The sequence below is a fragment of the Poromitra crassiceps genome (genome assembly GCF_964638095.1).
Source record: "Poromitra crassiceps genome assembly, chromosome: 4".
Classification (NCBI taxonomy): domain Eukaryota; kingdom Metazoa; phylum Chordata; class Actinopteri; order Beryciformes; family Melamphaidae; genus Poromitra; species Poromitra crassiceps.
In genome coordinates, this window is record NC_139626.1 from 47,007,642 (window position 1) to 47,031,943 (window position 24,302).

Consider the following 24,302-nt stretch of genomic DNA (forward strand, 5'->3'; position numbering starts at 1 on the left):
TTGGAGGCTAATGAACCCAAGAGCAAGGGATTACACCTTTTACTCTCATGCGCATAACATGTATTCAAGAATTGATATGTTTTTGCTTTCTAAGATACTACTCCCTTCCACTTTATCCTGCTCTATAGGTCATATTCTGGTTTCTGATCATGCAGATATTTCACTTGAACTGTTACCTTACTATGAAACAATCAGACCACATAGATGGAGATTTAATGCATCTCTGCTACAAGACTCTAGCTTTAAAGAAGCCCTCAGGAATCAAATTAAGGAGTATATAGAATGTAATGTGTCCTCGGCTCCCTCTGCTGGGGTGGCTTGGGAAGCTCTGAAGGCAGTCCTGAGAGGCTTTATTATCCAGCATGCTTCATACAAGAAGAAAATTAGCATAGCCAATGTTACAGAATTGGAAAAAAAAGGTTCAGACAGCTGAAACAATATTTAAACGGGATATGTCACCTATTCATTTGCAAAATTTGACACAATTAAAGTATGAATATAATAATTTATTATCACAGAAAGCGGAATTTTTGTTATTTAGAGCCAGGCAAAATTATTTTGAGTCAGGGGAAAAAGCAGGGAAACTCCTGGCAAGATATATTAAAAAGAAGGAATCCTCTTCAACCATTGCAGCTGTGCGCGATCAGGGGGGGAGCCTCATGACTAAACCAAGTGATATAAATAATACATTTAGAGAGTTTTACACAAATCTTTATACGTCTGAAAATACCTCAACAGATACTGAAATAAACTTCTTTCTTGAGGGCCTGAACCTTCCTAGATTAGATGAACAACATCGTGACTCGCTTGATGCCCTAATCTCTAGGTCAGAGATAGCTGATGTTATCAGAGGTCTGCCAGGACCCGTCAGGGCTCAAGCTTTTCACCAGCATTATTTTGTTTAGCTCTAGAACCGCTCGTTGCGGCTATACGCAGGAACCCTAATTTTCCTGGGGTAACCATTGGGGAGTCAGTACACAAACTTATGCTTTACGCAGATGATATACTTTTACTGGTGTCAGACCCTGTAAAATCAGTACCAGCTCTTCTAGATTATATTGATTCCTTTTCTAAACTCTCAGGGTACAAGGTCAATTGGTCAAAGTCTGAGGCTCTCCCCTTGACTGCGTACTGTCCAAGTACTCTCTTTAAAGACGGCGCCTTTCAGTGGCCAACTGAGGGTATAAAGTATTTAGGAATCCTCTTCCCTCCAAAAATAGACAATGTAATTAAGGTGAATTTTGATCCTCTTTTTGGAAAGATTTCTGTTGATGTGGAGAGGTGGTCGTCTTTGTTTTTGTCCCTGTGGGGTAAAGTAAATGTGTTAAAAATGAATGTTATCCCGAAGGTAAATTACTTGTTACAGTCACTTCCATTATGTATCCCCATGACATATTTCAAGAAATTTGACAGGATTTGTAATAATTTTATATGGAACGGGAAAAAAGCCAGAATGCGACTTGAAAAGTTGCCTGTCGACAAGGGAGGCCTCGGGCTTCCAAAACTTATTTTTTATTATTATGCTTTTAGTTTAAGACATTTGGCCCAGTGGTCATTACCTCCTGAAAGGGCGCCTCCCTGGTTCGTATTAGAGCAAATGGGATTTCTCCCTCTCTCCCCTCTTGCCGGTATAACAGCTAAGCTGTCACCTACATTTCGGTCCCATCCTATCATCTCTCATCTTCAGACGGTTTGGAAAAAAGTCTCTTTAATCTTTAAGATTAACCCATATTTGAACTCAGAATCAGGGATTTGGCTAAACCCCAAGCTCCCTATAGGTAGAGCTCCCTTTTTTTGGAAGGAATGGAATAATAGTGGTATCAGTATGCTGGGTGACCTGACCTGTATGAGAGAGACACTCTAAAAACGTTCGAGACCCTAATGCAAGATTTTAGTTTACCTAGGACACAGCAGTGGCAATATTTTCAATTGAGGCATTTACTTGTGAAAACCTTTAGGTCAATTAATACCCCTCCGTCTCACTCGGATCTACTGAGTAACATAATAAGAACATTTGGTCTGGGTCACGAGGCATCACACTATTACTCCATGATTTTCAACCAAGCTCATAAAGGGAACTGGGCACTAAAACGAGTCTGGGAACATGATTTACATTGTTTGTTTAATGAGAAGGAATGGGACCGAATATGTCAGAACTCAAAGAAAATGTCTAGGGATATTAGAATTAGATTAATTCAATTCAAAATAATTAATCGGTTTTACTGGACCCCATCAAGGTTGCATAGATTGGGGCTGAAAGACACAGCAAACTGTTGGAGGTGTGAGAGGGCAGAGGGTACTCTTTTACATGTATTATGGTCATGTTCTGTTCTTCAAGATTTCTGGCACACATAAGAAAATCTGTGATATTGTGAAGTTTGGTTTTCCTTTCTGTCCTAGACTTTATGTTTTGGGTGACCCCTCACTGCTCGCCCACTGTGTGGGTGAGGTAGCAGACTGGATCCAGACTAGTATTATGGTGGGGAGGCAAATAATAATGAGGGGGTGGAAAACAACAGGGGGACCCTCCATGCAGGAATGGCTGATTGAACTGGGAAGGGTGGCGTCCTATGAACATTTGTCCTATAGGATGCACAACAGATTGGAGGTCTTCGCCTTGAAATGGGGGACATATCTGGCTACTAATGTAGCGCAGGACACTTTACCATAGTGAAGGACTCTGGACTGATAGAGCTACATGATGTAAGATTTAAAAAGAAAAGTTGCTGTGCCTTTTTGTTTGTCATCGTTTGTCTGTTTTTGTCTGTTTTCTTTTTAAGTTATTTACTATGTATGAAGGATTGTACTGATGATTGTTGTGAAAATAATAAAAAAACTTTAAATCAAAAAAAAAAAAAAGTCAGCTTGCCCGTTACATGTGCGTGGCTCAGCTAAGGCACAGTTAACCTATCGGATAGGCAGGGAAGCTCCCACTACACTACCCGGAAGCCAAAAATATCCAGAATTATTATCTATGAAATAAAAAAGAGGGACAATTCCGGTTTCATGTATTTTGACCATAACTGTTGTAGGCTATAAAGGGGAGACTTGTGGGTCCCCATAGAACCAATTCTCATTCAGATATCTTGAGGGACTCGTTGAAAATGGCCATGCCAGTTTTTCCCTCACCAAAATTTTGCCCAACTTTATAACATTATTTAGCCCTCTTCCCGACAAGCTAGCATGACATGGTCCAATGGATGCCTAGGTCTTCTAGTCTCATAAAAGTAACTATATTCACTCTACCTTCGGCTGCAGACGAGGAGTAGAAAATCTGGGACATTTTCGGGGACAGCTCCAGCCGAGGACAGGTCACCAAAAACGGGGACTGTCCCTGAAATTCGATGACGTCTGGTCACCTTAGTGCAAGCGACTGATGACGTCTCTACCTTGGAAAAACATGTGCCGATATACCACAAGTACAGTATTTGTGCAGACTTGACATGATGCTTATCACCCAAATGTCAGTTTCTCCAAACAACCTGGCCTAAACTGCCGTTATTTCTTAAAACAACTGTGAACAGCTACTTGAACTCCGGTTCACGCCTGCGAGGCGGTTCTGGTTGTGGTTGGAGCATGGACTATAACTTAGATGACACCCATTTTATACGTACCCCTTTTCCTCTGTATTTCAGCTTAGATCAAAGGTCAAAGCTAACCTTATTGTCCCTTACAGGGAAATTGGTTTGAAGCCAGTTAATATGAAAAACACACATCTTACAAAAACATACAAACACTAAAATAGAGGGCAGAAAGATTTTAAAAAGTACTACAAGTAGCAGCGTCAGCTAGGTCAAAAGTGCATGAGGCAAAACCAGAAAAATAAAGTGCTATCTGCTGTTCAACAACTGAATAGCAGCCGGGACAAAAGAGAGTTTAAATCTCTTGGTCCTCGTATAGCAGAGACACCGCTGAGGGCAACCGTTCAAACTCAGATGGAGGTGGGTGAATCCTGGGCCCTCTAGGAGGGAAGTGGCTTTCCTCAGCACCTGCCTCTTGTAGAGGTCTGAGAGCTGGGCTTGACTTCTCCCAGAGAAACCTTACTAGCCTTTTTGATGAGGCTATAAGGGGTTGCCTGTTGATGGACCGAGTGATGAACCTGACTCCGCCAGATGGGGCGGTATTGAGTCCACAAATTCACAAGTTGTGAAACAAATGTGAAGCAACCTACATCCACTGGCAGCGTCAGGTTACTGAGCTGATGTCATGTGGGTATGAAGGAAGGCGGCCTGATCATCAGGGAGAGCTGTCATTGGCCAGAAGCCAGGCAGCCACCTCCCAAACGTATTGCTGTCATACAGTTCCATCCATGGCAGCATGGCATGGAAAGAGCTGACCCATCCCAGTTGCAGAGATCTTTGTGTGTGTGTGTGTGTGTGTGTGTGTGTGTGTGTGTGTGTGTGTGTGTGTGTGTGTGTGTGTGTGTGTGTGTGTGTGTGTGTGTGTGTGTGTGTGTGTGTGTGTGAGAGAGATTTTGGCACACATCCCAAGTTGTTCGTCGGGGTCATATTACAGCCTATATAGCCTATTATAGCCTATAACAGTTGGGTTATTCTCTCCTAAATTAAGTGCTCTACTAAACACACTCCTCTATATTTTACATATAGCCTAATGAAAGATGTACTTAAGATCTTTTTTTTTACACACCCGTAACGGGCCGGCCACGGCAGGGACTGACTGACTGACTGACTGACTGACTGTCTGACCGACTGTCTGACTGACTGACTCCCCATTGTTGAAACACGCATGCCTGAGTGTTGAGCAGCAGTGACAACAGTTCAGGTCCGGCTTAACCGCATAGTCTTTTTTTCCCCGCCCTCGACGATGAGGTTGATGATGACAACGACGACGATGATGATGATGACATTGTAAAGTAGCTGCTATCTGAACTTCTGAAGCATGTTTTGCAAACCCTTATTGTACAGATTATATGTTCAGTGTCATGTTACCTGTTACTGTTGTCGCTTTCTGTGTGTTTCTTGTACAAGGCTTTTAATTAAAAGCTCTTTGAAAAGCAGTTTGTTTTCTTTGCCATGGTAGGGTAACCTGACGCTGCCAGATGGACGGTATAGCTCCACATAGTTTCACTAAACCAGTCGATCTGGGAATGCAGTAACCAGACCCGCTGACGGAGGCGGGCACTTTTTCCAAGCTACTTGGCAGGTGATTGGATGACCCATCTGCAGGGCCGATTCTAGGGGGGGGCAGGGGTGGGCTATGCCCACCCAAAAATTAATCTTGCCCACCCAAAAAAAAAAAAAAAAAAAAAAAGCTGTGCTTTCAACGAGTCGTACTTTCCATCTGCTGGGGGATCCCTCAAAAACCCCATCACACGGCGGGTGGTGGAGGAATCCAATGCCGCGACTACATGGAAATATTTGGTGGCATCCACCGTGATTCCGCGGAGGTGAAATTGTGCCTCGATATGCTGGAACCACGGCTCTGGATCATGTTGCCAAAACTCTGGCAATTTCACTGTAGCCGCATAAACAGCGCGGGGAGCGGGACCGTTCTCCTCATCAGACATGTTCAAACGTTCAGGGTCACCAATGTGGAAGTCGATAAAAAGAGACGGACAGCTGTGTGCAGGTAAAAGCTCTTGGGCTCTATTCTCCCACAGGCCATCGGCGCTATTACGGGCCTTAACCGCAAAAAAACGTGCCTTGCGCCTGTTTCGGCAAGATAGCAATAGGCTTTAGGCTGCCAAATGCGCTTTAGGCCGAATGGGCGTGGCGCAGTCCCAAAGTGGGCGTGTCGGCGCTAAATACCAGCCTAGTGATATCTTGGGACCTGGCGTACATTTAGCGCTTTGCGCTTTTGAAAAGCAGGCCTATTCTGTGCCTTCACTGCCTCTTCTCTGTCACCCTTCTCTCTCTCTCTCTCTGAGTTCCCAGCATGCATTGTGTTTCTCCATTTCGCTACTAAATAGCAACCAAATGAGCCAAAATAGATATAAAAGGTAGTTCTAAATTAATGTGTAATGGTAACACAGCCTGCCATTGTCAACATTTCAATATTGGACCAAATAAAACCTCGAAATGAAAACACCACCCTATGTGAAACATATATGTCCTCCTGGGCCTATATATACCCCTTGTCGAGTTAACGTGATTTAGAGAAGTAACAGCGGAACGCGCTTCGGCGCTTCTAATGGCATCTGCTATACTGTGATGTCCCTCCAATAACTTGGCCCTATTTCACATTTAGTTTTACAATAATCACTTTGATATTGCTATAGTGTAGCGCATTTACATGCTTGCAGTATTTAAACTGCAGTTAGATTGGTTTGAGAAGCATCATAATATGGAATAATAGCCGATATATGGAGACAGACGGGATGAAGGGAGGTGGGGGGGGGGGGGGATCAGAGGCTTGGGTTTCGTCTGGTTTTGCGGGACCAGTGGAATTGGAGCTAAAAAGGCAAGCGTGCCATTCGTTTATTGCACTTATCCAATGAGCATGACAGTGCATAATTTTACGCCTAAAAGGCGTGGTTGTAATGCTTTGGGCTGCATCTAGCGCCAGCACGACGATATCAAGTGCGCCTGTCCACGCCCACTGCTTTGATCTGCGCCTGCCGCTCGGCCTAGAAACTGCGCCGATGCAACGATAGGGCCCCTTGTCTTTACTCGTGACTTCCAACAAACATTTCACAGGTAAGACACACCTTTCAAGGCAACTCCTATGTAAGACACACCTCCTTCTCTTCCCCATTCCCCCCACCATCCTGTCCCTTCTGGTGTGAGATGCTACCATCTAGTGTCCATTTAGTGTCCACCACAGTATCTCCCTTTTTGAATTCCAGGCGACCGCACTTAGGGTCGCGACCCGAAGGTTGGAGACCACTGGGTTAGTTAGTTTAGGGCACCTAACAGTAGTTATAGCTTTAATTTGATTTGAGAAATAAGCTCATCCAATGCAAAGAATATTATGGAGTTGATTATTTTAAACTATGGATGAAGGATTCTTATTTATTTGTTAGGGTAACAAAGTCAATCTGCTTTCAAAGTTTTAATTTCAGTTTGAGTTTGAATAAGACTAAAAGTCTTGTAAATATAGGTTTGAAGGCTAAATGGCAAATAGTTTTTAGCTATGGTTAAGTCTCACTGCACTAGTCTTTAATTTGAGAAATAAGATCATCCAATGAAAAGAAATGTTATGGAGTTGATTATTTTAAACTGGATGAAGTATTTTTATTTATTTTTAGGGTAAGTCAATCTGCTTTCAAAGTAGTTTTCTTTGTCACTTTTCAGTTTGAATTTGAATAAGACTAAACGTCTTGGAAATATAGCAATAGTTTTGTAAATAGTTAGTTTGTACATAGTTTGCTAATAGTTTTGACAATAATAATGTAAACACTGGCCTGTCACCTGAGTGAAAGTTCCTACTTACAGTTTGGTGACCCAAAACAGAATGGTGACTCCTACTGGAACAATTTGGTTCAGTGTTTATGCCTGTGTTGCTGTCTGTTGTAGTGTAAAACGACTAAAGGGAGAACAGGTGGTTACATGAAAGTGAGTGAGAAAAGGAGAAGATACTGAATAATGACATCACAACAGTATAATCCTAATGTTAATTTAAAATGAAATATTCTTGGATGGAAGTCCAAAAAACGTCAAATTTTCTTCGGCGCTGCCCTTGCAGGCAGCACCGAGAGTCCATTCCTACCTAACAGTACTTCCAGCGCCACTGAATATAATGCAATTTAATCCCCATCCCCGAACCCACAACCTCTGGCAACCTACCGCCAAAGTTGCCCCCTACCAGCCCACCCTAGTGTGGCAGGCTAGATACGGGCCTGCCCATCTGTCTATCACCGCTGGTGGGTGTTAACTTCAACCAATCAGATCACCGAAGGTGCCTGTGCCTGATGCGTGATTTCTAACCCCACATAGGATAAGCAATAACCACGCCCTGTGGCGCCGGGATTGGCCAGGAGCATTGAAGCTTGGGACTAAAGCACCTGGGGTTTTTCATCTTTTAAAATAAAGATGTTTAAAAAACGATTGCTTGTTACATTTTCAGTGCTGTACCTTTTCTCTGGGTAAGAATTGAGCTATTAACGATATGATACATTATATTATATGAGCTATGAACGTGAACACAACACCGTTTATATTATTGCATGTTTTTGTAGATTGTGTACATTGTGTAGATTACAATTATTATGCTTATTATTAGGTAGGTGACCATAATTCATTTCAATGTCCGCTCTCAATGTCCGCTCTCGAAATCGCTGTCCGTTCTCAAGAGCTATTCAGTTGGTTCATGAAATCGCTGGGCTGCGTGCCCTCCAGTGTTGCTCCTGGCCAATCCCGGCGCCACAGGGCGTGGTTATTGCTTATCCTATGTGGGGTTAGAAATCACGCGTGCCTGATGGTATGCCTGTGCCTCCGTGGTATTCATTGATTGAGTCCTCACGGTCGTGAAGTCACCTTCGAAGCATTTAGTTAGATTATAACGAACTAGTTGTGTGGCTTAGCCTTCCAAAATGTTGAGGGTCGTTTTTTAGAATTTAATACATAGAATTGGGAACGTTACATTCAATTTCATTCAGACTGCCTGTCACTTCCGCGGCGGCAGCCATGTTGACGAGTGAAAAGAACTACAAAGACCATGTACCCACTACTTGCCCAGACGAGCCTGAGCCCGCCTACGGCTGCCGCTGATTGGTCGGGCCGGCATGGTTCGACCAATCATCTTAACTGCCTGTGCATGACAAGATGGATACATCGAGAGAATCTCTTTTGATCTCGCGAGGTTATCCATCTTGCAAGCAAGGTTAATGGTAGGGTACTACTGCTAATAATAACGGTCTCAGTTGTAGTTCCGAGTTGGCCCACGGAGCGGCGCCGTTGAGCCGCTTTGATGTACAGTATTCAGAGCAGAGCAGCGTTCTGCTGACAGGCTGCAGCCTGGGGTTTCATCACGGAGGGTTTCTATTGGGTGTGATGAATACATCAGTCCAAACAGCTTTACTCTTTACCACAGCCTCCCCCTCCCCACACGCTGTTTTGAAATGGATGAGAGAGAGAGAGAGAGAGAGAGAGAGAGAGAGAGAGAGAGAGAGAGGGGGGGGGATTAAAAAGTAATGGACGCTTGTGTTTTTTTTAGTAATTCAACATTTCATGTAAATATTTTTTTGTACCATGGATGGATGGATGGATTGATGGGTAGATAGACAGACAACAGCTTTTCTCTGTCTGATCATCCCTCATTTTACATGTTTTTCTGTTATCTCTCATCCCAGGCCAATCCTGGCAGGTCTCCCTTGGGCTTATGCCAGATGGTGCTATAGTTTGGTACTAGTGGCCCGTGTGTGTGTGTGTGTGTGTGTGTGTGTGTGTGTGTGTGTGTGTGTGTGTGTGTGTGTGTGCGTGCGTGCGTGCGTGCGTGCGTGCGTGCGTGCGTGTGATGAGACTGACCTTGTAATCCACAATATTATACTATAATACTAACCAGTAGCCTATAATTTATAGGCTACTGGTTAGTAAAGCTTGGCTGGACTGGAGTCTGAGTGTCTGATCATGCTAGAAATCTAAGCTGTAGTTAAATGCAATCAATCTGTTGACCATCTGGATACATCCATTGAGTTTGAGAGTCAAAATAAATCTTCTGGCTCTTTGTCAAGCCGTGGTAACTGATAATATTGTGCAAATTCACGTCATTTTGATTTGAGTGCATGCATGTGCATGTAAACTTCAGTTGCAAGATCAACATTACAAGCAACATACAACGACCATATAGCACACTGTAAGAGTGAGGTAACAGAGATCAGTGAAGGAGAGATTCCTCTGCAATCAATAGAGACAGTCCGCATGTCTGGGAACGCCCATACAGGCTCTAGGAACGCCCACAATACAGTAGATGCTGGTTAGCTGGCTCAGCCTGGGTGGGGGCGTGGTCAGGGTGGGGTAAAAACCCCGTTCTATCCATTCAGCAGTTAGAATTGAGCTGTTAGCCCAGCGCAGGCAGACACGATCGGGGATTTAACCACCGCAGTAAACGCACATCTGAGCAGACGTCTTGTGTTCTGCTCTAGAACCCCCAAACCTGTAGTTTAAAGCCGCAGCACCGTCTTTTGGTGAGTCAGCCCATGAGATATATCGGCGGTAGCTTCAACGTGAGACTCATCAGTCATTCTTCCTTCAGAGTCCTCTAGCCACTGGGAGGTCGGCTGGGAGGTTATCCAATACTACGGCGCCAATGTACTCCAAAATATTCTGTAGTTTCCAATACCGAGCCATTAGTCACATGGAAGTGCCAAAGTTTTTAGCTCAGGCACAGCCTTCTTCGGCTGTCATTTTGGGTTTCGACTGCTCCTCAGCACCGCCGCCGCCGGAAGTATCGGTTCTGGAGCGTGTACTGCACTGTTTACGATTATGCATTTATTTTCTGTTCAAGATATTTTGTAGACATTGTTCCCTCCTGTCTACATTGCACTTCTATTGAAGTATTTTGTCCACTTGCACAGCACTGACTCTTTCGATGCAGGCTTGGATTGAAATGGTATTTGTTTTCTTTCGGTTGCCTCAAGCATGCTGAGTAGCTTGTTTGGTGTAACAGAATTGGCTGGGTTTCCCAAAAGCTTCTTTGCGCTAAGAAGCTAATTCAACCCTTCTTAAGGCCCCCTTAAGAAGCAAACGCGTTTCCCAATTGCTTCTTTACGAAGGCATGCGTTTCCCAAAAGCTTCTTAGCGCTAAGAAGCTTCTTTGACCCTTCTTAAGGCTCCCGTAAGAAGCCAACGAAGCCAACGCGTTTCCCGATTGCTTCTTAGCCTAAAATTATCTTCCAATTATCCTCCGTTAAGAAGGCTGCGTTTCCCAAAAGCTTCTTAGCGCTAAGATGATCTTTCGTTAAGAAGGTTTTGTAAGAAGGGTCTGGAGCCTTCTTAACACCTTCTTAATGACAAAACACTGGCAGATCCTGCCGCGTCAGGCAAAAGGAGATACTTGTGTCCACTGTTCCTCTTGTGTTTTTCCCTTTTTCCTTTCTTTCATGCACCCTTTAGTGTTTAAAATTGGGGAACACTTGAAAATCTCCCCTGTATGTATGGTTACTTGTGTTTTAAATGTTTTACCGTAGGCTATATTTCTCTAATCAGAATGGATTCCTTTTATAATGTTGTGGATTTATATAGCACCTTTCACAGAACCCAAGGTCGCTTAAATTCTGTAGTGTTTCTCTGTTTTGTTGTATGCTGTGTATTTAAAGCAATTTGAACTGCAGTCCATGTCTGAAATAAATAATGTTTAATAAAGTTTAACATGACCATGATTAGGTGTTAACAGTGTTTCTCAACCACTGAGTCGTGGCCCACTGCTGGGCTCAGAGTGCCATCAAGTGAGCCGCTCCAGTTAAGATGCTTCTTAAGAGCCTTCTATTTTTTTTATTTTTCTCGACTGTTAAGAAGGCGTTTGGGAAACACTTCTTTGGAGCCTTCTTAACTCCTTAAGAAGCTTCTTAACTCCTTAAGAAGCTTCTTAACTCTTAAGAAGCTTCTTTGTTGGGAAACTCAGCCATTGTCAGAAAAGTGAAACTCCCATCTCCCGCCCATCTGGTGTACGGGGGGGGTCAACTCTCCCGCCCATCTGGTGTACGGGGGGGGGGTGGGGGGGGGGGGGGGGGGTCAACTTTGATCAAGCACACTTAGGCCATGTCCACACGGAGACGGAAGCTATCTTTTTTTTTTTCGTTTCAGAAAAGTTTTCCATAAACATGGAAACGTTTCAAGAAATGTGTGTATCCACATGAAACCACTGAAACCGCTGTAGAATAACAGAGAAAGACAATCTCGTCAATAATGGCATACAACCTCTAGGGGCGCACAGTCTATAATGTGTATCTCACTGTAGCAGCAGCTTAAACCCTTGGCTTTGGGGGGAGGTTTGCCATGTCGATGAATAAAATGATGAAACCTACAGTATACAGGCAAATGCAGAGCTGTTCAGCAGGGCTGATGGTCTCCCTGTAGCCTACAATATAGAACGTTAACTATCGGTGACATTCCTGATATCATCCACTTCCATGATCTTTAGACATGTTGCAAACACATCCCAGCGTATTGGCCGCTCCTGCACATCACAGCACAGGCTAAATGATGCAACATAAATATACATTATATAAACTCATGGCATAAATGTGTTTTTATTGGAAAAAGTCGCGTCAAGTAAGCTAAAGTCTTGTTGGAGTGGACACGAGCGGATATCAGACATCACAGTGCAACCGCGTGTTCCTCAAACCTCTCACTTCCTTATTCACGTTGTATTTACGAGGGCTATATATAGGGCAAGAGAGTATGTTGGTTACACTCAGGGTTTAGATTTCATTTCATTTCATTTTGTCCAATATTAAAATATTCCAGAATTGCATGTTGTATTAAAAGTAAATATAATTTCTATCTAACACGTTAAGCCTGATTTTGTTTGTGTTATTGTAAAAATGTAGCCGCCGCTAAGCCTTCTGGGAAATATCCGATGAAGGGAGGGGAGGGGTGGATGGGTAGAGTCAGCTGTGTGGAGCCCTGAGGATGTTGTAGGCTACACGCTGTTCTCCGTGTCCACTTGTTGCTGACGGTGGTAATAGAGGAGCATTATATTTTGCTGCAAGATCCCCACTGCTGTAGCACGAACGTTACTGCCATGATTGTTATTGTTGCTGGTGGAGAGAGGTGGGGCTATGGCGTCATCGTTTCAGGAAAGATGCGTATGGGTTGTAAACACGGAAATGCAAGGGTGGCGTCTTCAGATTTAATCACTCTGGGACCCGTTTTGAAAAATTAGCGTATACGGCCAGAACGTATAGTCCCAGAACGCGGTTCCATCTGGACGAAACGGCTATATGACAAAAAACTTTAGCGGATACACCTAAAGTCGTCTCCGTGTGGACATGGCCTTAGTGTAAATGAAAAAAACGGATACTATTTTGATGCAGGCTCTGCTGCGAAGGCTTTGATTGCCTTCAGGTGTTACGCCAATTTCCCGCCCCCTAATTTCATTGGAAGTCCAGCTCGCTAAAGAGAAATGAGGCGATGTGTTTTTGCACTTGCGCAGTTGGACACTTTGATATATTGCATCAATACAGCGAGGTAAATGCAATGCACTTGACTGCATCGAAAAACAACCTATTCTATGTGGTCCACTTTCACAGATTTCTCCAAGGCCTTTCTCTCCTCTTGCTCTCTTGAACGCACATGCATATACATATACATAATGAATGAGTATTTATATGCACGCACAACCTTAAAAGCTGCAAAAGAGTATACAGAAAAACAACTTGAACAATAGGAGATTTTAAGTTATTGCTGTCCTTGCCGTGTTTCCTTGCCCGCCTTTTTTCCCCTCTTACAAAACCCACCAACATCTGCAACGTCCGCCAAAGACTCTAAACTGGCTTGCTTTTAGTTGTAATGGTGTCATCTCTTACAGGCTTTTTCATGTGCCAGATTTGCGCCGTGTCGCGGTCTAGAAGGCCCACGGACTGATTCTAGTACAGGCTGAGAAATTACGTATACCAAATTATGCTAACCTTTACATGGGACATTTTGAGAATCACTTTATTCTCGACCCAGATATTAACCCTTTTTTCCAACACATCCTCTGTTACCAACGATACATTGATGACTTGTTTCTGATATGGACGGGTAATGAGGAAACACTTGCTGAATTTCATGTGTATCTGAATGCTGCTAATGAACATTTGAAGTTTACCATTGAATCCAATCACAACAGCATTAGTTTTCTAGACGTCCTTGTCATGAAGGAGGGTGATGTAATACAAACAGACTTATTTCGTAAACCCACCGATAGGAACACCCTACTACGTGGGGATAGCTTCCACCCCACCCATCTCATAAAGAGCCTCCCCATTAGCCAATTCCATCGGGTCAGGAGGGTATGTAGCTCAGATGATCGATACAGCAAACAGGCTACTGATCTGACCAATAGATTCATGGAACGGGGATACAGGAAGGAATGGGTTGATGTAGCTACTGAGCGTTTTAGCACCATGACACAGAGTGATGCATTACAACCGAGAGTTAAAACCTCTCGGGATCAGTCTCCATTGTGTTTCACGACATACTCACCTGTGGGTTCTGAATTTCAGAATATTCTGAGAAGACACTGGCACATCATAGGCTCAGACCCTAAACTCAAGACCCTTTATAAGGAGCCCCCGAGGTTAGTCTTTAAACGCCCTCCCAACCTTAGAGATCAGTTAGTCAAGTCATACACACCTGAGAGTAAAAACACATTCCTTGATAATATCTCAGAAGGGAATTACAAATGCGCTAACTGTGCACAGTGTGGCTTCACTGCTAAAAGCAAGACGTATAAGCACCCACATAGTGGTAAGACACTTAAGATACGGGGTGTCATCACCTGTAGCACTCCCTATGTGATTTACCTCATCAAGTGTCCCTGTGGTCTTGTTTATATAGGCTGCACCACCAGACCCTTACGCACCAGGATTGCTGAACACCGAAGTAACATTAGGTGTGGGGATGAACGCAACCCTGTGGCGGTGCACTTCAAAAAGGCTGGCCACAACCTCTGTTTCCTCCAGTATACAGGAATTGAAAAAGTTAACAAACCCCCGAGAGGTGGCGATCATAAGCGCCTGCTATTACAGCGTGAGACATATTATATTCATACTCTTAACACCATGTCGCCAGCAGGCTTAAATGAAGAGTTTGATGTCAAACCGTTCCTGTAGGCTATTCTTTCTGTATACTCATTGTTGATATCTTTCCAAGCTCAGGTTTTCCTCATTACCACATATAAGAAATACTGAACATGTGTAGTGTGTAGGCTATGATATACACATGATATGCTAAATGTATGATGTCTAAAGAGCTATATAGGCCTACATTAGACACATTGTCACTGCTGAGCCTTGCCCGTATGACACTGTTTTGTTTTCTCTGTTCCTTGTTATACAGGCCTGCAGGCCTAATGTGTTTTGTTCTAGGACAACCAAGTTATTTTTTGATTGTGTACTCTGGTCAATAGGGCCCCCTAGTGTGCATTCTGTGTATTTTTTAATCAATTGGGACACTCCCATTTCCCCAGGTATTTATACCACTCCCCCACACCTGTTTTGTATTGCACCTTGATGAAGGACGTGACGTCCGAAACGTTGTGCTTTTAATAAATCCACTTCGGGAGCATTATACAGTGTGCGGACCTCTATCATTTTTCTTTATTTATATGCATGCACAACCTTAAAAGCTGCAAAAGAGTATACAGAAAAACAAGTCAAACAATAGGAGATTTTAAGTTATTGCTGTCCTTGCCGTGTTTCCTTGCCCGCCTTTTTTCCCCTCTTACAAAACCCACTAACATCTGCAACGTCCGCCAAAGACTCTAAACTGGCTTGCTTTTAGTTGTAATGGTGTCATCTCTTACAGGCTTTTTCGTGTGCCAGATTTGCGCCGTGTCGCAGTCTAGAAGGCCCACAGACTGATTCTAGTACAGGCTGAGGAATTACGTATAGCCACAAGCCAAATGCAGCTAGATATATTTTTTTGTCAAATCTTGTCACTGATCGATGCTTTAGAAATCTAGTATGGAAGGTGTTTTGTATCCAGACACACCGGTTTTGGCTTGTAGAAATTCCGAGCGACTGGGGGAAATTTGTCCTTTCACCTTCCACTGTGCCAGGTAGAGCAAAGATTTAGTTTCACACCTTGCTTTGTTCCTTTGGATGCTGCTGCTCGGTCTTTTAGCTCACCGTGTTTTGTTGGTCAGTTCTCAAGTGCTAGTTTCAAATGGATGTGGTTCACGTAGCATGGCTCAGTCTCCTCCTGCTGCACCCACTGTATCGCTACTGTAACTAAACCAGGCGAAGGCCGCGTCACGATGAGGGATCGAGTGCGTTATCGGTTATTTGACCTGCCGTCGGCCATCTGATAGGTGAAGCCGTGCAAAACAGGTTTCCTACACAGGTCTGGAAAATGGAAAAATTTTAGACTTTCCTTAAGAATATTCCTCTGCTATAGAGGAATGTGGTATATTATACAGTCACTGCCCTGCAAATGTATACATCTCGATTAACACGTGGCCGTTATTTTCACATACAGTCAAGCAATCATTGTCTGGAAAAATGATCATGTAGAAATCCTTGGAAAAGCTAAGAAAAGCGGAAGATAACATTTTCTGGGCAGTGTGGACACAGCTTCGGTTTTTCTCTGGACCCAACATCACATGTAGTGAAGAATCTCTAATGTTTATATAGCTAGACTTCAATCCTTTCAGAGGCCAAGGTACTCTGTATTTCCACTGGATTCATGTAGCGCTGGTGGTTGATGGTATGGTAGTTCCACAGCTGATTCCCTGGGTTTGGTCCAAGTTATGGTTCTGGTGCTTGACGCAGTGCTGAAAATGCCCTTCAGATGCGTGGTCATGGAAACCTTCATTTTGAATCTTCAAACTGGACATAGTGAGCAGGGAGGCCATCCTTCAACCAGAGGACTCTGGTTCAAGCTTGTGTTTTGGCATGCATTCAGCCTGCTGAAGTCGTCTTTGAGCAAGGCAGTGAATCCCTGCAGGGGGTTGATAACGTATCACATCCTGACTAGATGCACCACCACCGTCCTAGATGTATAGCACCCCTAGGGTTCAAACCCCCATGGTTTGGACCCTAGAGTGCTGTGAAGAACCAGACCTTCTCCTGGTGATGCTGGTTCCCCCGAGGGGAAAATAACACCGGCCAAACCATGGTCAAGTTTCTCTATTCTCTCTTGTATACTCTCTCTCTCTCTGCCAGCCGCTTTGGTAGGTCCATCAGAGGTTCCACTTTTAACCGGGGGGGTTACAAGCCACTGTCTCCAGTGGACCAAGTAGCGTTGTTTTCCAGGGAGTCAAAGCAATGGAAGTTCATTTCATGGGGACTTTCTGGGCTTTTATACCCAGTCTCCATCTCCAAGCTGTCCGCTGGTTTTGAGACTTTCCCAGACCCAACCTCTTCCTCTGGTGTACCTGTGTGTTCAAACGATATTTAAAATCTTCCACGTGTGTTGCCTTATAGCTGTTCAACCCCAGCTGCACTCCAGGCCACGTTTTCCTGATCTTTACTCTGCTCTCGTCGTCATACTGAAAATGCTTAAAGGGAAAAGTGCAGCAACAAAAACAAAAACACCTTCCTTAATCTGCCGTGACTTGAAATTTTACAGTGTAGCTAGAAGAAAGACTACATTATCGCAAAACTGTAATACCGTCGGAATAAGTCTTCAAATCGCATCTGTCATCGTTTTTTTGTTTTGTTTTGTTTGTTTTTACGCGGTGGCTGCTTCTAAACGTCGTGTGCGCGCAGATACGGACCGTGTGTGTACACATGGGCCCGTTTTCCATGACTTCTTTAGCGCAGACTAGGAAGATGTCGCCTCTTCTCCTGTCATGTACTGGATGGTTCTAGTCGTCGTCAATACTGTTTCAATACTCGCATAGGTTACGTGAAGGCTTTATTCCAAAATGAGATGTCCACATCATTTAAACAATCCCTGCGGTACTTTTTTTAAATGGGCAGTATAGTTATTAACTCAAGTCGTTGTTTTGACAACATCACAGACTCCTATATTTTACAGATACTGAAAGATGTACCTAAGATCTTTTCTTGCCAGACCCGTGACGGTCCGGGCAAGAAACGTCTCAGGGGCAGGGACTGACTGACTGACTGTCTTACTGACTGACTCCCCATTGTTGAAACATGCATGCTGAGTGTTGAGCAGCAGCGGCAGCAGTTCAGGTCTAACATAACTAGGCTTGCCTAGTGTTTTGTTGTTTTTTTCCCGCCCTCCAAATGGATATACATCACATTTTGGAATAGATCTTTTAGTCTACTCTGTATCGTAAATCTTTAACTGGTGGATAGAAGTGACTCTTGCAGTTAGATGTGTAAGGTTATTAGGCTGTTATAAGCAATGTTTTCAACAGTTATAGCAATGGAGTTTCTTTTTTTCCTCTCTGTCATATGGGGTAGCACAACTCAACTTAGTGGCCTATCTTTCTACCAAATAGGGCTCTTGATTTTCCTTCTTTTTATCATTTTTATTTTTACCCCCCCTCTTTTTGAATTGTTTTATACTTATACGTGATGTCATTTTAAGTGCTAGATGTGGCACTAATTGGGGGTTAAAAAGAGGAAGGATCATGTTAAAATGTGTGCTTAAAGATGTTTAATGAATTGAAAATTGTGCTTTTTCAAGCGTTTTTCTTCCCCCTTTGTACTGTATCTTAATACGTTTTTTGAAATATGCATTGATGTTAATGTGATGCTTTTTATTTGAATGCCATTATTTTGTGTTTTCTTTAGTCCAATATGGGTTTGATCAGAAGGCAAACTCCGACAGATGAATTTAAATGTGTCAAGACTGCAGTTTCGTCTTGTTTAATGCTAATATGAATTATGTCAATTGTAATGATGGTAATGACGATGAGGTTGATGATGATGATGATGACATTGTAATGTAGGCTATCTGAACTTCTGAAGCATGTTTTGCAAACCCTTATTGTACAGATTATGTATTCAATGTCATGTTACCTGTTATTGTTGTTGCTTTCTGTGTGTTTCTTGTACAAGGCTTTTAATTAAAAGCTCTTTGAAATGCAGTTTGTTTTCTTTGCCTTGTGTGTTCATTTTTGGTGGTATATTTGCATAGACTTTTGGTCTGAGTGGATGTTGGGCAGTCAGAAAGACTAATTTAACAGCTAGCCTATGGAGAATCACAATATAACAATAATAATAGTGTCTCTAACTTCCATTTAAGATTAATTTGATCCTCAGCAATGATCACCAACTTAAAGCTGATTTTGTGAAATTTGTGATCTTGTAGTTCCCAGTTGTCCCACGGAGTGGCACTGTTGAGCCGTTTTGATCTACAGTATTCAGAGAGAGATCCACAGCTTTCTGCTGACTGACAGGCTGCAGCGGACTGCCTCAGGTTTCATCGCTGAGGGGTCTGTCCATTAGAAGTAAGATGTTTCACTGGAGAAGATCTAGTCTTCTCTGTGAGTCTCTGCAGGTGGGACAGTGCTGCTTCAGGCCTGGAGCAGGTCAGGCGCTCAGGAGGTTTTCTGCTACCTTTCTTTTTCACTATTATTTCCTGTTAGACTGTAGCCTACCTTGGGCCATCACAAGTGAATAACGAGCAGCGGCCCCCCATGGACACAAAAGCCCCTTTTGGGACGTTTCTGGTGAAATTATGTAAATGCAAATATCAAGGTACTACAATACCATTGCATAAATGGTCATACAAGTTGTTGAATACCTTAACTAAAGGCCGTAGTGACTTGGAACCAAGCTTCACAGATATCGTTTCACCAATATAAAGTAGGCCCTAGCCCTACTTTATATTGGTGAAGCTTGGTTCCAAGTCACTACAGCCTACTTAGTAGGGGATTCCGAAAATTAAAGTCGTGTTTTTACATTTCTTGAATAGGTCAGATCAACATGGAACCAATTTCCGTCAGGTTATTCAGGGTGCTGAACACGTCTGTTTGGGTTGCAAATCGATCAGACCGTCCGTGCCGGAGATATGGTAAGGCTAATTGTCATGGATTTTCCAAATGTCGATTGTCGAATGTGAAATATCCTGACCCACACTTTTTTCTTGTAATTAGTCCACTTTCAAGTGTAATGCTTGCAGATAAGGTCTGAGATGTATGTTTGTTCCAAACCAGTTTCAAATTTCAAATGCAAATTTTGGGAGCTTTCGGCTGAGATATTAATCGAGGATTGGCCCAAACCTATAGAACGGCAACATTTTTAACCTGACACCACATTTCGGGCTGGATCAGAAGGCTTTGCGGCCCAAAGTCTTTTGCTATCTGGGTAGGCCTACTGATGTTGTGTAATTGTTCTTCCTTCTCTCTAAATTAACTTTAAAGCTTGGATTACCTTACGAGTCAATAACTTAATAGAACAGCTGTTCATGTTTACCAGGAAATGTAACCTAAGAAAATATTTCATCTTTTGGCAATCTAAACACACAGGTGAGTCCAAGTAAACACCATTGTTTTTGTGCAGTACCACTTCCTTGAGACATCACTCTTGTCAGTTTTGCATAACTTAACCCGCCAGCAAAACCAAGTCTCTCAGGATTTCAGACTGCAGGCCAAAGGATTCAGGTTACATTCTTCCCACTTGTCCACCTCTGAGAGCAGTTCATAATTAAGGTCAAATGAATATATTACAAAGAAATAAGCATTTGTTTGGTGCACAACATTGTAACAATTTGAGACCGGAACCAGGAATTTGAACTTGTCTTGTACAGTACCACCTAACTCAAACCAAATACTTGGGCCTTACCAAAATGTTAAATAAATGTACAGTACCACCTAACTCAAACCAAATACTTGGGCCTTACCAAAATGTAAAATTTAAAATGTTAGAGATAGAGTAGGAGAGAGCCCGGCAAGCGAGAGTAGAGACAAGAGACATTATCTGGCACCTGATTGCGTACTAGCGAGGCACACATCACCAGATAGTTAAACGCTCTTGAAAGTAGCACTATGTAGATTCAATGACGGAGCATAAGCGGTTATCAACGTGCACTTGTACGTCCGTTTATTGAAGACATAGCACTTCCTTCTGGTCAAGTTGTCGTGAAAATACAAAGCTTCTCCAATGACAACACAAGCAGATGGAGCAAGATCAAAAGAGGTCTTGACTCATGGTTTTATTTAGCAGGTTCTAAATCACTTAACACACAGAAATGCAGAACCCCGCGGCAGTTAACTACTATGAGTTGTGCCCGCAGTCAGGCCATTCACTGAACAGCAGGCCAGGCGCCGCCTAATGGTTTACTAGTGGTTTTATTACTTTATTCAGGGTTAAAATTGGACTCGGCCCAAATCTGGCTTCAAATGGCCCAAATTGGGCTTCAAACGGCCCACATTTTTCGCCGGCGCACTTCGGACGCCGGCACACACGTCGGCCTGTATCAGCCTGGCCTGCTTGGTATCTAATGCCCGGCCTGAATTATGATCCGAGTCCGCCCCTGCACCAACACATGCATGCGGCCACAAACACACTCATGCTGACGGTGGCCGGTGAAATTTGTCCTCTGCATTTGACCCATCCTGGCTTGTCCTTTCCTCCGGGGGGCAGGCCAGGAGCAGTGGTCGCTTTTTCTTTCCAGCGCCCGGGGACCAACTTCGGATGTTGTCGTCACTGGTCAGTAGGCACTGAAGATATGGGGGGGACACAACTCCAGCGCCCACAGCGTCCCAGGCGAGAATCGAACTCAGGACCTTTTAGCAGTGAGGCGACAGCGCTACCGACTGCGCCACCGTGCCCCAATTTATATGTATATGCATGTCGTGTTAAAGTTGTGTGAACTGTCGCAGTTTTTAAAATGTAAACAGTCATCCATATAACAACATTATTTATTTATGCAATAATTAATTAATTAATTTATTAATTTATGTAGGCCTATTTATTTATTTATTTATGCAAGTATTTATGTTTTGTTCTCTCAGATGCTGTTATCTGCTGATTAATGTTGAGTGCACTAAAACAATTTATTTTTCATTTGTTGTTTTTTAAAAAGTTTAGTTTTTGATTAGGCTACCTGTGGACATTGTTGATAAAAAAAAATAACAAGTGCAATTTTATGTAGCCTATCATTTGTTATTATTAAATTGTTGTAATTTATTTTATCAGATGCAAAAAAACAACATGATATTGGCATTATTTATCTGCCATCGGCCGCCCTGCTCTTTAAAGATTAAACACATGTAGGATAAAAGTCCATGCCAGACTATCAGGTGTGTGGACTTTGAAACATTGATGCCAGCCTTTACATTCTGTGTTCTGCTTTGTAGTCTTGGCTTCGGTGGGCTCTGGTTCTGATGAGAGACTGCCATGTTTAGAACCTTTCAAATCACTGAGAGCCCAAGTTTGTGATAGTACATGCTGTGATGATGTGAGATCGAACTTCTACATCCAAAGACTTTGCTATCTGGGTACTGATGTTGTGTAATTGTTCTTCCTCTTTAAATGAACTTTAAACTTGAAATACGAGTCAATACCTCTCAGAACAGCTGGGTCATGTTTACCAGGAAATGTATTCTTAAAAAAAAATTGTTTGGCAACCCAGGGGTAGCGGAACGCATCTGAACTTGGAGGGGCCGGGGGCGTGGCGGGGGGCGTGTCAGGCCAGTCACTAGAGGTCACAGACACTCTAAGCTAGTGGTGTATTTACATGAACAAAGCCAGGTAATCCTCTTATTTGCCTGTAGTAGGTAGTAGAGGGAAATTAAATGGGGCAGGGTGCATGCATATTTTGGTCATGGGTTTCATGTGATGTCTGTATTGAAACATCTAAAAGTACAAATCTTATCAAATGACACATCACAACTTTTATAGCCAAGACTGCATAGCAGTGTGTATTTCTAAGCACCTGTTAAAAAGCAAAGTCCCGTAAAAACAGTAAGAGGAAAGCAATGAACAAATAAATTATGTCATGGGCTCAAACAATTGATTAATCGGACAGTCGGTTCATCATTAAAAGAAAGGATCACCGAAAGTGCCACCACACACTCTATAAATGTCACTGCATTCACAGCAGGGGTCATACACTGTATTGGCTATATAAAGAAAGCTATCATCTTGAAAAATGACACTTTGCAAAAATGAAAATAGGAAGAAAAAAAAGTATTTACACGCTATACTGAAGTACACAAAAAAACAAAAATGTGTGTGACATGTAATTCTTCTCTTTGATCCACTGTGTGATATCTGGGATTTCCTTAGATCTAAGCTGCATCAGTTTATACAGGTTGCCCCACTCAAGGCCGTCTATGGCAATACCTTGGCCCATCAGAAAATGGAGAGAAGTCAGCTGTGTAATTAAAGCGCTTTTCTACTACTCCCTGGTTAGCTTGTAGCTGGGTGTCCAGCTGTGTTGCCACGCTAGGTTGTTGTGACACAAACGATTGAAAATGAGCCACACACTCTCAGTGATGTTTGCTGCTTGTATGCTCCTTAAATGTCGGTTTGGCATTTTTCCAATTTTGAAAGCCATTAATGGCGAAAACAGTTTCTTTTTTACTTTTTTTTTTACTAAATCCCAAACCTTCGATGGCGCAACAACGACACTGCGTGCATCAGGGAAACCTGGCCCTGTTGTGTGCTACCTTTTTTTAGGTAGGCATACAGGTGCACAGAACTTTTAGAGTAATTATGTATTTTTTTGTGGTATTTTGTATGCTGTGATCTATTCACTTTTTTATATATTGTCTTGTTTTCGCTGTACTGACCTTAACAAAGTGAATTTCCCTTGTGGACAATAAAGTACAACTTGACTTGACTTCCTTGTCTCACACAATGTCAGCCAGTTAAAGTCCTTAAACCACTGATACTGGACTGATCTTCCTCGTTGTTGCAGCCCAGTCCCCTGCATCCGTTTAGTTTCCCTCAGCACAGCAGGGTCGTCTGGCTGATGAGGCTTTGTGACATCCCTGCAGCACTCACTTGAACAGCCCGGGCCCGACGAGTGCGAGCCCGACTCGGTGCGGCTTGGAGCGGGCAGGCAGGCGAGAGCAGGCGGTGGCGTAGCCGCAGCGGGTGGCTGTCCTCCTGGCTCGATAGCGGCCGAAATCCCAGCTGTAGCGGAGGACCGAGGCGTACACGGGGGGTCCACCCGCTATGCCGACCACCCGCAATGCCGACCTTAGGTTTAGGCGTGGGGGTGGGGGAGGTTAGGGTCAGGGTTAGGGTCTGGGGGAGGTTAGGTTTAGGCGTGGGGGGTGGGAGAGGTTAGGGTTAGGCTGAATTCACACCGGCGACCCAAGCCTTGCCTATGCCTTGCCTTTACCCACGCTTTTTAATAGGCGTCCGTTTTAGTCAACGAGGCTGTGTACACTGGGCGCCTGAGCGTGAACCCTGCGTGTACCCACGCCTTGCCTGTGCCTTGCCCATTTTATCGAATAGGCGTGAGTTCTATTCTGAAGCCGACAAGGCGCGTGCAGGCAGACTTCTTCTGTCAAGCCATGAAAGAAAAACGCGACAATATCCGTCGGAAATGGCGAAGTCAACTGAATTTCAAAATTGAGTTACTACAACATGTTGAGCAGAGAGACAGAGAGATTGACGGGTGGCTATCACGTGGGGCTTTCTCCCCGTCGGCAAACAAATCTTCATGAGAGAGAATAGCGACCGAAGAAGCAAGATGGACAATGTTGTTGTGCCAGCACATATTCTTGCAAGATCACCTCTCTAAAATGTCCGACTATAGTCAGACCTGGTTATACATATCCAGCATCAATAGAACATTAAATATATCCGATTTATTTTACCT